Raw genomic sequence first — 16,639 nt, forward strand, 5'->3', positions numbered from 1 at the left:
CTAATGCACCTTCATTGTTTAATAAATGAATGAACAGGAAAAAGTCAGTCCCCCTGCCCATTGGAACTATATGGATGCTATGTGGGCCCCAAAGGCAGAGATTCAGACACAGGAGACTCAGCAAGGGAGCCAGCTATCCCAACTTGGAGTGAAATGGATCCCACATTTCTGCTGAAATTGTAGTTCAGTTAACAGAGTCCTATCTAGTCCGTTGTGATAGACTCCTTGTCTTGGGAAGAAAATCCTTGAGGACCAGAAGCCACACTTGTTTCTTTCTTTCTTTTTTTTTTTAATATATCTTTATTGATTTCAGAGAGGAATGGAGAGGGAGAAAGAGAGCTAGAAACATCAATGATGAGAGAGTCATTGATCGAGCCCACAACTGGGCATGTGCCCTGACCCGGAATCGAACCCTGATCGCCTGGATCCTAGGTCGATGCTCAACCGCTGAGCCACGCCCGGCCGGGTCACACTTGTTTCTTAATTCCAACTCTGTGCTTCCACCAATTCTTTGTTCTCCTAAGAGATGGATTCCATGCTCTGTTGTGCATTTCAGGCACTGACAACTCACCACGGGTCTTCTGAGACCTCCATCTGCTTGTCCACTTTTTGGGATTTCTGCCTACTGCTGGCTTCTAGATGCTGATGAATCTCCAGTAGCAAGGTCTACCTCCTTCTTTTAGGACATTCTCACAAGATACCGCATGAGATCTATTCAGTTGCCAATATTATATGTCAGCCTGGCCTTGTCCACATGGGAATACAGGGCTTCCCAAGTTCCACTTGATAAGACCTGGTCAGAGAAGTCTATTTTTTTGAGCCTTGGCATCAGTGCCTCCACAGATTTCTACTTTAGACATGAGAAAGGCGTACTTATCAATAAGACTGGTTGGTGTACTTGAAAAGTCAGGAGATCTGCCACAATGGATTGTAATTTCTAGAATAACCTGAGTATAGATTTTCTTAAAAAAATTATAAAATCAGCCCTGGTCGGTGTGGCTTAGTTGGTTGAGGGTCCTCCTGTGCACCAAAGGGTTGCGGGTTCAATTCCAAGTCAGGGCACACGCCCCAGTTGTGGATTTGGTCCCTAGTAGGAGTGCAGCTGATTGATATTTCCCTCTCACATTGATGTTTCTCTCTCCCTTTTCCTTCCTGTCTCTTTAAAATAAATAAAAACATATTTTAAAAAACTATAAAATCAGAAGCAAATCCACTATAAAAGTGAGAAATTTAAGCCTCAAGGCCTTCTTTTACATGAGACTCTTCCATGGTCTCGAGAAGGTCTCTGAAATTTGTTAACGTAGTCACATATTCATATAAATTTTGAAAAAGTATGATATTTCCATTCTGAATCCCTTTCTATCATATTCACCTTCATTTTGGTTGATGTTGGGGTAATTATGAGCATTTCGAGGGAGTGCAGCTAAGGACTTAATTTAGGAAAACATTTATGGTGAATTTATTGGGATATATTTATGTGGTCTCTGATCACTTTTATGTACACTGAAGTTAGCGGGCCATCCTAATAAAGCCTCAGGTTTTCTTCCAAGAGAGATCTGCTTGTTGGTTATTTGATAATAATACCAATACTTTTTACCCTAAAGAAACAATGGTGACGCTAATGTTGATCTTGTTTTAGAAAGGTGGCTGCTGCTGATGTGTATGGTTTTATGGCTGGTGAAACCCACATTGTGGATGAGGAACTTGTACTTGACTGTCCTTGTATGTTTTTTCATGGAAGTTCAGAGATAGAGGTCTGAGATACAGGGGCTTTTAATAAATTTTCTGTAAAAGTTAATGATTTTTCATAGACTATTGCCCAATGTATGAGCTAAGGAACGACCAGGCATTTATTTCATAATAAACTTTGTAAAACATGTCTATTTATTAGAGAAAACCGTCTCCTTCAAAAAATTGATCTGTGAAGTATGAAGAAAAGGGTTTTTGTGTTTGTTTGTTTTGCTTGATCAAAATAACATACTAGGCAGACTTGATTTGTGGTTTCATTATTGATGTTGGGCAAAAGAGACGACAAAGGAGTGAGTAATGCGCTGCTGGGTGTATTTTTGATTGAGGCTTGATGAGGGCGGTGGGAGCTCAGAGATTTTATGGCCTGATGGCTCTGCGCTCAGCAGGCCGGGAGCGGGTTGGGCTCTGAGCTGAGCTTGTCTCCCTCGGAGCGTCGGCCTGCACAGCAGGTCCTGATCCGGCCTGTGCGGCCTGGGCTCAGCAGACGGGTGAAGAACAGACATTGCTTTCACTCGGCCCATTTGCCCCGAGCCAGACGCAGACGCTGGTGCCCTGCCGCTGACCCAGGCCGGCCTGCCCTTTGGCTCATCAGAATATCTATGTCTCTTGAGCTGTCAGGGTCACATCTTCCAGGATCATTACTTCATTAAAAACATTCTACAGGACGATATTGTGAGTTTTTCTTTCTACTGCAGTGACGGACTTAAATTTAAGGCTTTGAACCTTCAGCAAGATGCTGAAATTCTGAACTTGGTAAGAAAGGGGATCACTCAGGACTCAGTATTTTAGAAAGGAAAGTCTTTGTTCTTCATGCTAAGTAATCTTTGACTTACAGGGAGTGATGCTCCAGGAGATACGAGTTTATGTTTTAAAACAGTATAATGGCCTTGCATCTTGGTGGAGAAGTTGGAGATAGGAAAAAGAGAGAGAGAGAGAAAGAGAGAGAGAGGCAGAGATTAACGGAAAGAAAAGAATTTCAGAGGAAACAAAAAGGCATGCAAGGGTGAGGGGTAATCAGAGAATGAGAAGATGTTGACAAGGAACACAGAATGTGGTTTCTTTTCATTTTTTTAAAAACCAATTTTTAGACAGAGAGAGAAATCGAGAGACATTGATCTGTTGTTGCACTTAACTGCGCATTCATTAGTTGCTTCTTGTATGTGCCCTGACCTGGGATCAAACCTGCAACCTTGGTGTGTTGAGAGGACACTCTAACCAGCTGAGGTGCCCGACTGGGGCTCAGGATGTTTTTATTACTCAAACACAGATGAAACTAAAGTGGGAAAATTATAACTTTTTTTTTGCCAATTGCAATATAATAGTCCCTCTTAATCTGGGGTTTCACTTTCCATGGTGTCAGTTACCTGCAATCTGAAAATATTAACTGGAACATTCCAGAGGTAAACAATTCATAGGTTTTAAATTGCGTGCTATTCTAGGGTGACGAAACCTCACCCCACCTCCTCCATTCCACCCAGGTCGTGAATTATCCCTTTGGCCAGGGTCTCCACACTATAGATGCTCCTCGCCCATTACTTAGAAGTGGTCTAGGTTATCAGGTTGCTTATAAGAGTGACCACATTCATATAACTTTTATTACAATACATTGTTATAATTATTCTTTTTATTATTAGTTAACTGTTGCTACTATCTTATTGTGCCTATTTATAAATTAAACTTTATCATAGGGATGTATGTAGAGGAAAAACATAATATATACAAGGTTCTGTACTCTCCACAATTTAGACATCCACTGGGTGGCTTGGAATGTGGCCCCTGCAGATATGGGGGGACCACTGTGCACTTATATCTGGACCTTCGTTAGGGATACAACTTTTTAAACCAACTGAAAGAACACGCTCCAAAGAAATAAGTAGCTCTGCTGCTGAAATAGAAACTGAATGAAACAGGGATCCATATCCCAGGCCCATTATCACAGTGGCTTTTATTTCATTTCCAGTGAAAAAAAACCAAAGCGTATTTTGCCCTCTGTTCTACCTTCTCACAGGATCCTGTGGGATAAAAAAAAAAATTCTGAAGATTAATGAGTTCTTAATGACCTAGTTACCTCTTCATTATTGAGACAACATGTGCTAATAATCATCAGCTCCTCCAAAGGAAGGTTTAAATATGTGCCAAGTGAACGTGCCTCTTACTCACCCTAACGAACACGGCATTTAAAAAATGGCCACAATAAAATGTGGGACAACCACCACATTGTGCTCATGCTAGGAGGCTTCAGAAAACATTTTTTTTTTTCTACCTTTGTGGGAAATTTAGAAAATCCAGGGAGAAAGCAGGGGGCTCCTGCCACGAGCCACGCGACAGAACACGGAGCTCTGCAGGACTGGGAAGAAAGCAACACGCGCTTTTTAGATGGCAGTGCTTTTAATTCCACACTGGTTGTTCAGTAACTACCAGTAACCCCTGGAATGATTGTGTTTTTGACACTGCAAAAAGATAGCATATACCTTTTGTGTGTTTCCAACTTCTTATTCTTTGCTTCAGGGCATTTGAAATTGGATATGGGGGGAAATTGTGATGTTCTTTCCATTATTGCAAAATGAATTCTTGGAGAGCTTGAGGGGCTCTGCTAGCGATTGTTAATGAGACTTTATTAACCCAGGACACCACCCTATGGAATAATAGCATAGTAAAACAGATGTCCTCCCAGGACTCACTTGTTTTATTAATAGTGCAGCAGGGACATGTGCAAGGCTCTGGGGAATGAAAATGACCAGGTGAATGGGGTAGGGGGCTTTTCCTTCTACACCAACAATTCACCTCGGGCTTAGGTCAGATCTGGCCCCAATTGTCCAGCACAGTTATTAAGCCCATCCTCATAGATTTGTTTTCTGTTAAAACTGGAAGCCTTTCTTTTTAATCGAGTTAGTTCATTTTAATCCCACATCTATAAGTTCATAGATGTTGCATTGGGAATAAAATGTAATTTCTCTTTTTTTAAGAACTTGGGGTTTGAAAAGAAAGGTACAAAATAAGTGTCCGTTTTGATATAGTTTATCAGGTTTTGTGGATTTCGACTTGAGACTCGGCTTTGTTTGTTTTCTGTATCTGGGCGTTTACTAAGGTCAGAGAAAGTGCAAGAAAAGAGAAATGAGTACTAAATGGTGTTTGGGCGATGTGTTTGAGGAAGGCTCTGAACGACAAGATTCACTGGGAGCGGGCAGAGAAAAGCACGCACCCCGGAGGAGGGCAGACGGAGCTGCAAGGAGGCAGGGCCATGCAGGGAGGCGACAACGTGCTCATGCGAGTCTCCCTCGATATTCTGTGAGTCCTCACATAAAAGGTGCTAGGCTTTGTTGGAGGTTTTCAAGACAAAGGTTCCTTCTCCTCCCTCCACCCCCCACCTCAACCCAGCTAAATTGAAAACTACAGCCATGGCACACTGACCACCTCATTTCGGTTCTGGTATTGGCTCCTCCCAGGCTGAGCTTTCTTTACCACATTGCTAGTGTTTGGTGCAGCCTTGCCCTCTGATGCCCTGGGTCCTGACTACAGTGAGGGTCTGCTCTGAAAAGGCCCAGAGAGAGCCTATTAACTCAGAATGGTTTGTAAGCAAACAGACACTGGAGGAGCATGTAACCATTTGCAGTCTCTGCCATCTAGTAAGAATTTGAATTGGTGGCCAATTTGGGTGCAGGGATTTCTCTCTGTGTTTAAATATCATTTATCCTGAGAAGTGCACATTACTGAAATGAACAGGAGACCCCACTGGGACTTAATTAGGGAAAACTGAACTGGGAAGTGACAGTTTCCATGCTGTTTTGGACCTGGGCTGGAGCCCTTGTTTCTATCTCCTATAGTATTACAATTAATATCCTGTATCTAGTTTTAATAGAGGCAGTAACTCTAGTAAGACACATTATTGCTTCTTGGCCCAAAGAGAAATGTTCATATATTTCTCTCCTTGCTGTTATCTGTCAAGCCGACTGGCTTCGTCTGCACCCTGAGACATTACACATTCAGGAAAGCAGTTGTTTCCATATGTCTAGGGGGAAAGCTATCATTTTTCAGAAAGCCATGAGGTGCATGGAACATTTTTCGTACTTGTTTCCCTCTGCATGGATCAGGTGGTAGCCATTATAGCATTCCCAGTACATACCACTGATGTGAGAAGTAGAACTTCTATAACCTACAGTTTGTATTTATTTCATTGGGAGACAGAATTATAAAGCTGCTTCCTGACGTACAGCAACAGCTGCTAAGCATCTGTCCACTGTCTTATGAAAAAATTCAAAGGGAGCAAGAAAAAATTGGTTGAGGACTGCTACTTGGAAACCAAACAGTCACCTGAGAAGTAAATTAATGACAAAATTCTCAGCAGTCTATTTTTAATTTACTTACCAACAGCAGTAGAGAATAAACATTCTATTACTTTTATTTTCAACCAACTTTTTATTGACACTGTTTTCTCCAGGCTACTTTCACATCTTTTATTCAAGATTCTAGCTCAGACTCAGCTAATTTACGTAGCCCGTTTGGACCACAACAACTTCAGTGCTAAGCGGTAAAGAATTTCCTTTTTTGTATGTTACATACAGTCTATTTAAATACGAGTGTTTCCTGTATCTGTTTTTATTAATAGACTTTATTTTTAAGAGCAGTTTTAGGTTTACAGAATAATTGAGCCAAAAGTACAGAGAGTTCCCATATACTTTCTCGACACCGCTCCCACAGGCAGCTTTCCTTATTAGTAACATCTAATGTGGTACATTTGTTACAACTGATGAGCCAACACTTTTCCATTATTTTGAACTAAAGTTTATAATTTATTGAGGTTCACTCAGTACGTTGTTCATATTATAGGTTTTGAAAAATGAAAAATGGCATATAGCCCTCCTTAACAGTATCGTACAGAATAATTTTACCACCCTAAAAATCCCCTATATGCTTCATCTATTCATTCCCATCCCTCTTCCTGAGCACCCCTGGTAACCACTGGTCTTTTTACTATTTCCATAGTTTTGCCTTTTTCAGAATGTCGTGCAGTTGGAATCACCCAGTGTGTAGCTTCGTTAATATACATTTAAGTTTATTTTTGTTTCTTTTGGTGTCCTGATAGCTCATTTGTTTTTATCCTTGAATAATATTTTGTTCTATAGCTGCACCTCAGTTTGCTCATCCATTTACTGATCGAAAGCATCCAAATTTTGGCAATTATGAGTCAAGTTGCTATAAACATTCGTGTGAAGCTACTGTTGTGGACCTAAGTTTTCAACTCATCTGGATAAATACAAAGTAGCACTATTGCTGGATTGTGTGTAAACATATTGTTTAATTTCATTAAAAGTTGCCAAGCTGTTTTTTAATGTTGCTGTACCACTTTGTATTCCCAGCAGCATTGAATGAAAGTTTCTGTTGCTCCACGTTCTCGCCTACATTTGTGATTGTCAGTGTTTTGTATTTTGGCTATTCCAATAGGTGTGTAGTGGTATATCACTGGTTTTAATTTGCAATCCCCTAGTGACGTATGATGTTGAGCATCTTTCTAAATGCTTATTTTTCATCTATCTATATCTTTTTTGGTGAGGTCTCTACTCAGAACTTTTGCCCATTTTTTAAATTGCATTCTTAGTTTTCCTACTACTGAGTTTTAAAAGTTCCTTGTATATTACAGATACCTGTCTTTTATCAATTATGTTTTGCAAATATTATTCCTCCAGGCTGTTCTTAGTCTTTTGATTCTCCCAATGGTATTACTTTTTAAAAACGTATGCAACACTGTTTACTCTAAGAATATTATGGACTTAAGAACATGCCTATAATGTGGATCTTAACCTTTAAGTTCTATTTTCTGTAGATAGCATGGGCAAAAAAAAAATTCCGGAGTTCTGGACTATATAGTCATAAACTAACTGATTTAATGACATTGGGATATTTATTTAATCTCCTGGGAATTACATGGAGAAAGGATCCAGAGAGAATTCAGGCTAAAGATTAAGGGTTAAAGGAGATTACTCTAAAGTCCCTCTAAGGATCATTCCAACACTAATGTTCTGTGACAATCTAGGATTTATTCACTTATTCAATAAATCAATAAATACTTATTCATTATTTATTAAGTACCAGGAACTGCCCTAGGCACTGAGTGCTAGAGATATGGAAATGAGACAGACAGACATGGTCATTGCCCACATCCACCTTACATTCTATTTACATTCTATTTCTGGAAGAAGAGTGCAGATGAGTATGTGTTGGGGCGGTGGGGCGGTGTGGGTAAGTAAATGACATGATTGGTAATTTAGTCACAATATTTCTAAGAGTCTTGAAGAAGTGCAGAATGCTATGAGATTATATAGTAAGTACAATGACTTATGAGAGGATTTGTGAAGGATGAATAAATAGCCAGTTGAACAAGGGAAAAGCAGTCATTCTAAAAGACAGAACAGTAAGAATAAAGGTCATGAGCCTCTTAGAGAAACAAAAGAAAGATTAGCATGGCTGGAACACAAAATAAAACAAAGCAAGAACCATAGAGAAGACCGTTGAAGTTATTAACAGTGTGTATGTGTATTGTCAGTGCTCAGGATCAATAGAAACAATTCCTTTTAGAAAAAAATATAAGGGTGCATTGTTGAGAATGGATTTGAGTTTGTTAAGACAGAGTTGATGTGGGATTAAAAACATTCCAGAGGCTACTGCTATAGTCCAGGCACAATATGGCGGTAGCTTGAAGTTTTATGTGGGTCTGGAGATTTAAAAAAGATATTTTAGACTTAAAATGGATTGAAATTTGTGACTAGTCCTGTTTTCTTGGAAGCAGTTAAGAAGGAGGTATTAAGGATACTCCTAGTTACCTGGATCATACAACTTGGTGAAAAGGATTCTATGCATTGGCATAGGGAATAATGAAGGAACATGAAATCTGACAAGGAAGGTGATACATTGTAAATATGTAAATATTAAATAACCTGTGAAAAACCAATGGGAAATGCCAAGTAGACAATTGCATATATAGGTTAAGAGTTAAGAGGAAATTCTGAGCTGAAGATTTAAATACTGGGAGTCATTAGACATAAACCTGTGACTAATATAGAAGATTATATCACTTTTCACAAAACCTGTACTTCCTCCCATCCCCACTGCCATGAAAGGAACTGATTTCCTTGTTTGAAGATTTAGGGCTTGCCATGTGACTTACCCGGGTCCATGGCATGTTAACAAACGTCATAGGGTCAGAGGCTTGAACTGTGCTCATGTAGTTGCGCTTCCCCTATTGTGCTATCACCTTTCACCAGACTCTGAGAGCTGCTGGTCCAAGGATATGAAAGACATGAACAGGCCTGGAGCCAACTCGCAGCTTGAAGACAAAACAAGTCAAGTTCAGTCTAGATGAGGTGGAGTCTAACTGATCTACAGATGCATTGGCAAGATAGATGCCACTGGTATTTTATTTCTATTTTTCGCAGCCATAGCCATTGAACATATGTTGTGAGCTCACTTAAGGAGATAGTAAAAGGTAAAATGGGAAAAGGGACTACGGGGAATCTTGACGAATGCCAACATTCAAAGTTTTTGGAGAGGAGTTGCCAGTAAGAAAGGGAAAGGTCAAGGGTCCAAATGCCATGAGCGTTAAAGAGCTGGGCATTAGTCAGTGAAAAACATCTACTAAGTTCAGAAAAGATGATTTAGCAACATGCAAATTATTGGTAATATCAGCAAGAGACATTTCAGTGGTGAGAATGGAAACCATATGAGTGTCAACTATGTAAACTGAAGAATCAGTATAAATTACAAAATACAGAGGTAGCTAGCACAGTGCAACTAACACATGTTAACTTGCTGATTGAAAGTTTCCAGTGATGAGAGAGAAGACACAAGAGCACCAAAAGAAAAGGCGTAATCAGTGTTTTTGAGAATTTTGTAGGGTTGGGATATGTACCATTGGTTGACAATATAGAGCTGGAGGAACTGTCCTTTATTATAACTGGAGGGAAAGGGGATTAGTGACAAGAACTTGAGGAAATTCCAGTTGGTAGCTTCACTTTTTTCCTTAAAAGTGCTCTGAGAGTGAGCACGAAAGTCAGGGATTCAGAGGCTTACATTGTACAAGAGGGTGAAACACACTTGCAATGAATGAGCAAAACCCACTTATCCTTAAGAGCTTTCAGTTGAAGCTTTGCAAGTTTTATTTTGTTTTTTAATCAAAGACGCATAATAAGGACATTCTTATGTGAGTGAAAATATCTGCATTAAATGTAAGTGGGATACTCCTGCTTTCTCTTCACTTCTCTTATTATCAGTTATTTTTCATTGCAAATAAGCACATACTCAACCTCGAGTCAAAAACTTGGCTCTTCTCCCCCTTTCATTATGGAGGAGTCATTCCAAATTTCACAATTTCAACTCACAGAATAGACAAATGAAGCTTACGTAGATTCGCAAAGGGGGGATCCAAGGCAAGAGCAGAGGAAGAGAGAATTTTCAGCATTAATACTCTGGATCATCTGCAGCACTGAGTTTTAACCTTGAAACTCTTCCAGGATTTTCTTTTCATGGGCTTTATGGCCAATTGCCTCCAGATAGGCACACTTCTTTCTACAAATATCCTTTTAAATTAGACAGCCGGGCCATATGTCATGCTGCTACACTCTGATTTTCAGGCAGAACTCTTCCCAATCTACATTTAATTATGTGGAGCAGTTGGCTTGCTAAAGGCTTACAACTCTAGCAGAACCCCTGGACTTTATTATGTCTCCCAGATCAGAGGAAGCATGGATGTTAACTAGGACTGCAATGTAGTGTCTAGCTACTCATAGTATATAAAGATGTGTTCAGAACCATTGTTTCAAGCAGAGTTATGCCACTCTGACTTTAATTACTATAGAAGAACCTTGCTACAGAAGAAAATATACCCTGCTCTGGAAAGCTTTTGGCAGCTTTCTTCTCTGAAAAGGTGAAGGTGAAGGTGAAGGCAGTTCCGCCTGATTGACTGACTATGAGGGATCTCAGAGGGAATTTGAGTGTGAAAGTTCTTTTGGGCCACAGGCATCAGTCTGAGGGAGAGTTCATACAGATTACCTGGTTTTCTTTATTGCAGGATGTCACTTGTTGCTTTGATGTCATAGTGAATGCCTTGCTCTGCTTCCAAGATTCACTCCTGAGTTACTCCTGAGGCCCTCCTTTCCCCGGTGGCTGGAGAATGGTGCCCGCTGACAATTCACAGCTGACTCTTATCCCAGTAATTGCCCTCAGCCAAAAGAAGCAGTTTTTCCTAATATTTTACCCTCACTCAGGAGGCAGGCCGCATTCAATAAGTGGTCAATGTAGAACTATAATTCTGGGTTCCCTTGCCTCTATTAGGAACATCTCTGTTGAACCACCTCAGCTTTTGAGCTTCCTGTGAGATCACCTGAGGTTAATCATCTGAATACAGATTTCGATCTCAGTGTTTGTTTCTCAGGAGACCAACTTAAGACACTTAGTGCCACAAGTGGTCCTTGGACACAGACTCTAAGAGAGATTTTAGAATTGCATTGTCTGCCAGCCTGTCGACAATAAGGTCTCTAAATAGAATACAGAGAACTCCTGGAAAGTAGTGGCGTATTATAAAACCTTTCACCAATGGTGAACTAGGATAGGATACTGGTGGAAGTGAAGTATGATATATATAAATATATAAAGTCCCTGGCATTTGAGAGGTTCCAGGGAAGTAGCAGTTATAAGATTACATGGCTGTTATTGGAGAAGTAAGAATGAAGGACATTAATCAGTTTAAAGCAAGCATGATTGTCAGAGGACTTCCTTGACAAGATATACAAAGATTCTCATCTTTTGCAGAAAGAGATAGGAAAGCTGAAGATTGGACTCAGGATGCTATTATATGAGTAACGATGTCCTAGAGAAAGTTAAATGATAAATCTCCAGAAGTCTGCTATGCCAAGGTGAGGGCCCTGACTAGGAAGGGCTGGCAACCTGAGACTTGGGATGGAAATATACAGGTCAATTAACTCAGACTCCTGAATCTTTATATAATTCTGAATCTTTTGGGCCTGTAGACATTACCCATTTGTTCTTGTTCAAGACTAATTCATCTTCTTTGTTTGAAGACAATACAACAACTTTTTCCTTTTGAGACAAGGTGTGTCCCTTCAGGATCTGCCCACACAGTTCCTCTTGGCCACAAGAAAATTAACTAGGGTTAAGTCAAGCATAACCTGACTAAGAAAATGCTGATCTGCTGGTCCATATGTGAAGGAACTGCAAGATGGAGCTAGCTTATCCAGGATGAGCCAGGAAAATGGCCATGAGATTGTATTCTGAGAATACTTGATCAAAGTGAACACTTCTCCTTAAGACAGGAGTGCCAAGAGACTATGCTAACATGCTATTAGAATGGCTTTTGGAAATTTCAAGAAAATGATTGTCTAAGGAAGTAAAATGAAGGTTTCATTATTGTTGTTGAAAATGGTAGAAGGAGGGATCAATAAGCACACAATAGTGGGCATTCCAGAATGTACTTACACTATCCAAGACCAGAGAACCCATTAACTGACTGTGTTCCATAGAAAGACCCATAGTGTACTCCATTCTCCAAAGCAACAGGGAATGAGCTTCTGAGGGAAGCATCAACATCCTTGAAAAGCCCAGTGATAGCTGTCCACAAGGATGATATAACAGGAGATACTGTTAAGGAACTTGGCTCCCTTTGCAATGGAGATGATAGAATCTTGAAATAAGAGGCCAGGTAGCAGTGCTTAACTATTTAAAATGAGGTGGGTGCCATTATCATAAAAACCTGTGAGGTTGGAGTGGCAGCCATGGGAACCTAATCTGCGGAAAGCTATGGTTTCTGAGGGCAAAAGAGATGGTCAGCCACTGTGAGTGTTCCTCAGCATATACAATCAAAAGAAATAAAGAAAGAGTGATCAGGAGACTGAGGGCAGCCATTCTAATAAAAAATTTAAGACCCCTTGCCTTCTATAACTTAACCAGTCTTTAAACCAAATAGCCTATTGGCTGAAAGAGAGATCAGGCTCCCAGGAGATGGACCCTGCAAAATATTAGCTTGTAAATGCAGTACCAATTTCTCCAGATCTTCTCCAAAGGTACCCCAAGTAACCATACACTAGGGAGAGGGAAATAACTGAATATATTGAAAAATGGTGAACTATGGGGGTGTTAGGAAATAAGTGGAGTCCTGGCTCAGGTTCAGATCACAGGAAATTCACTGGGTTCAAGGACATGCCTAGTGTTTATTTTCCCAGTACCCCAATTTGTAGTAGGCATGTTCAAATTTGGGAATTGGCAGAACCATTGTATTGATTTCTTGGTCTATCAAGTAATATCTGCCACAGTGAGGAAAGCCAAGATGAAGCCTCTAAAATTAACCCCCTTCTTTGCTCACACAAATCAAGACAGTGCACAAAAAGCCACATTACATATTGGAAGAGATTACTGCCACCCATAGTGACCTAAAGAATTCAGATGATTGCCCCCATCATACTTCTATTTAATGCACCACGTTGGTCCTTACAAAAATCTGAAAGACCTTGGAAGGTCAAAGTACACTACCACTACTTAAACAGGTGGCCTGTTTGCAGTTGACCAGATGTGGTATATTTATTAGGTATATATTATACCTGTGACCACCAAGCAGGAATGATAGACATCTTCAAAGTGATGGAGGAAGCATATTTAATACTCAAGGGTACTTTTCCAATCAATTTACCAAGTGGCAAAGATAGCTCCCAACTTGAGTGGAGCCTAGAGTTGGAAAGGGCTCTACATTAGGCACAGCTATGATATGACATCTCTAGCATGTCGGCAATAGAACTCAGAAATCACCTGGCATTAGAAATAACTGTGCTGGAGGAAAAAAATAAAACACCATGCAAAGTTTCAGGGAAGCTCATAGAAAATCACCATGTGGACCTGTAAATTTACCAGATCATAAAATTATGGGTCCAGCAGCAATCCATCTTAACATGGAAGATGCTAAGATCTCCCAGCACAGATATCTCTAATTAAAGATTGGGCAAAGACAGGCAAAGAGGCTATAAATAAGTTGCACCAACAGGTAATGCACACTCCCATGCCATGCCTTAATATCATGGGCCTCTCTCTCTCAGCTAGTGCTTATGGGCCACAACCAGCTGGTGGACAACAATGCCCCGATTGAGTCACAAATGGGTTTACTCGGTACATTGGTCCAAGCCAAAAACAGACTGCCCCTGCACTAAAGCTTCACTCAGAGGTGACAAAGGTGAAGAGGAAAGCTTTGGGTAGTTTATCTGGTCATCCCCTTTTTGTAGGAGGGAAGTATGTACATGGATTCATAGGCAGCAGTAAGTGGTTTTGTCATTGGTCAGAAGCTTTGAAAGAGAAAGACGAGGGACAGGAAAGTCTGGGGCAGAGGCGAGTGCATGGGTCTATGGAAGACAGGTAGGATGTGTGAAAATCTTTGTATCATATGATAACACCCACCAGAAATCCTTCAGTGTGAAAGAGGCACTGTGCAAGCAGGTAGACAAAATGACTCAGCCAGTTGATATTAACCAGTCTTTCTCATGGACTATGTAAATGTTGGCAGATATGTGTATGAACAGAGTACTTCAGGGCAATAGAGATTAAGGCTGTGCATGAGCCTGACAGCATGGATTCCACTCCTCTAGTTAATGCTATTGCTGAATGTTCCACAGTTCAGTAACTCTGGGTTGACATCCTCTACTGAAAGGACCAACCAGCCACTTGGTGGCAAGTGGATTACACTGGACCTTTTCCATCTTGGAAGGTGAAGTGTTTCATTTTTACTAGAATTCACACATATTCTAAATATGAATTCTCATTTACAGGTTGTAGGGCCTCAGCACCACTATTTAAGGGCTTGCTGACTGTTTTTTCCAGCAATATGGATCCCCCATAACATTATGTTAGACCAAAGAATTCACTTCACAGAAAAGGAGGTGAAGCAGTAGGCACATGATCACGAGATTCACTGGTTCTATCATCTATCACACCAACTAGAGGCCACTAACTGGACAGGGTGAAGTGATAGCCATTTGAATATACAGCTTATTATCTGTATATCACACCTGAGATAGATGATGCCCTAAAGATATGGAGTGCCACCTGTATACAGCAAACAAATCCATAGCTGTTATAAAGTACTGGGTCTGCAGTAGGTAGAATATATGGGCCCAGGAACCAAGAGTTGAAAGTAGAATTGGCCTCGCCATCAGTTTCAGTGAGCAACTTAGGTAATTTGTATTCCCCATTCCTGCAATTATGCTCTGAGGAAAATGTCCCAGTTCCCAGAAAGACAGAACTTCTACCAAAAAATGCATCAACAGTTCCATTAAACTCTAACCTAGGCTGCCTCTTGTCACTCAGGGCTGTCATACTGAGAGGCCAGCAGGTGAAAGATGGAGTTACCAGCCTGGCAAAGGTACTTGACCTGGATCATTAGTAAGAGACAAGACTGCTACTACACAATGGGATAGAAGAAATAATTTTGACATTAAAGTAATCTACAGGAGTACTGAATTTATACAAATGGAGTTGGTCCAAGAGGCACGGGGTGGACTACATGAACCTGGCTGTCTGCCATTAAAATACGACTGAGGCACACATTTTCTTAGCTGTTGGCAGTGTTGTCTGTGGATTGTTCACATAGACTCCCTCTCAGGAATTGCCTTAGATCCAAAGAGGGCCACCTTGTCCCTCCCAGGAACACCTTACATCCAGTGACTGCTCAGTGCAGGGGTTTAAAGTCCCTACCCTCTCAATCTGGACATCTCTAAAGGGCTATTCAGGATTAAGGTCCCTATGGGATCAAGTGAGGATTCTAATTCAACTGAATCACAGCTATCTTTTCCTTCTACCCAGTCCTTCTTTTCCACTCCCTAATGGATGTTATTTCCTGATTGCATGTACCAATAAGTCTATTATTCCATCTCTAAGGCTGTTTCCTGAGCAAACCAACTTAAAGCAAATGCTGGACCTTCTTTGGACACTGAGAATTTATTTTTTTCTAGTCGCCCTATCTTTCTTGTGACTTATACTGTGGTTTTCTTGCCACAATAGTTTGTTCTGGATGGGTAACAAATAGTCCTTCCCCCTTAAGTATTTTTAATATTAATTAGAATTATATTGTTTGGTTGTGTGTAACTCTTGAAACAGAAATTCTTAAGTATAGTTCTTGTTACTTGGTTACTTCCTCCTCAAAATCTGTGCTGAATATTTAGAAACTATCCTCCAGTATTATTGGTAGTGAGGCCGGTGTGGTGACAGAAGGGTTGAGCAAAGTGAAGATTTAACATTGTATAAATAAGATTGTGGGGGTAAAAAATCAACAAAACCCAAACCATACAAAATTATGACAAAAACAATCAACCTCTTTTGACACATCAATGTCCTTTTTTAATGCAATATTATGCTGCCAAAATGCTCGTAGAGATATTAGGCTACTTCTTGGTATTTACTACAGTGAAGAAAATACTGATTAACTCACTACTGCTGAAGAATGAGCTATGAAATAATATATTAACAAGGCGCAAGATAGATATCATTTCCCTTGTCATCAATGACTGAGTTCATCATATTCTGGCTTTCATTTTCTTATTTAGATGGTTTCTAAGCTTTAATAGGACAATTAGGGAAGTCAGTTTAGTAGCTCTGTGATTTTAAATTTTAATTTTTCTCAGTGCCTTGAAAAATTCGACTCAAATAACAAAACACTGAAAGGTTGCTACATACATTGAGACTGTGTCTCCTACCCTCCAGTGTCTTTCCTAGGGGATTCAAAGTTCAATGTTCAACGTTCAACGTCTCTTTTTCCTTTTTTGATGATGAGAAGAGGAAAACATCATATATTCTGGAGGCAAAGCATGTTTTCTCTCTGTTCTTCATTCCAGTCCCTCAGAAAACC

Source organism: Miniopterus schreibersii, assembly GCF_964146895.1.
Source record: "Miniopterus schreibersii genome assembly, chromosome: 8".
Lineage (NCBI taxonomy): Eukaryota > Metazoa > Chordata > Mammalia > Chiroptera > Miniopteridae > Miniopterus > Miniopterus schreibersii.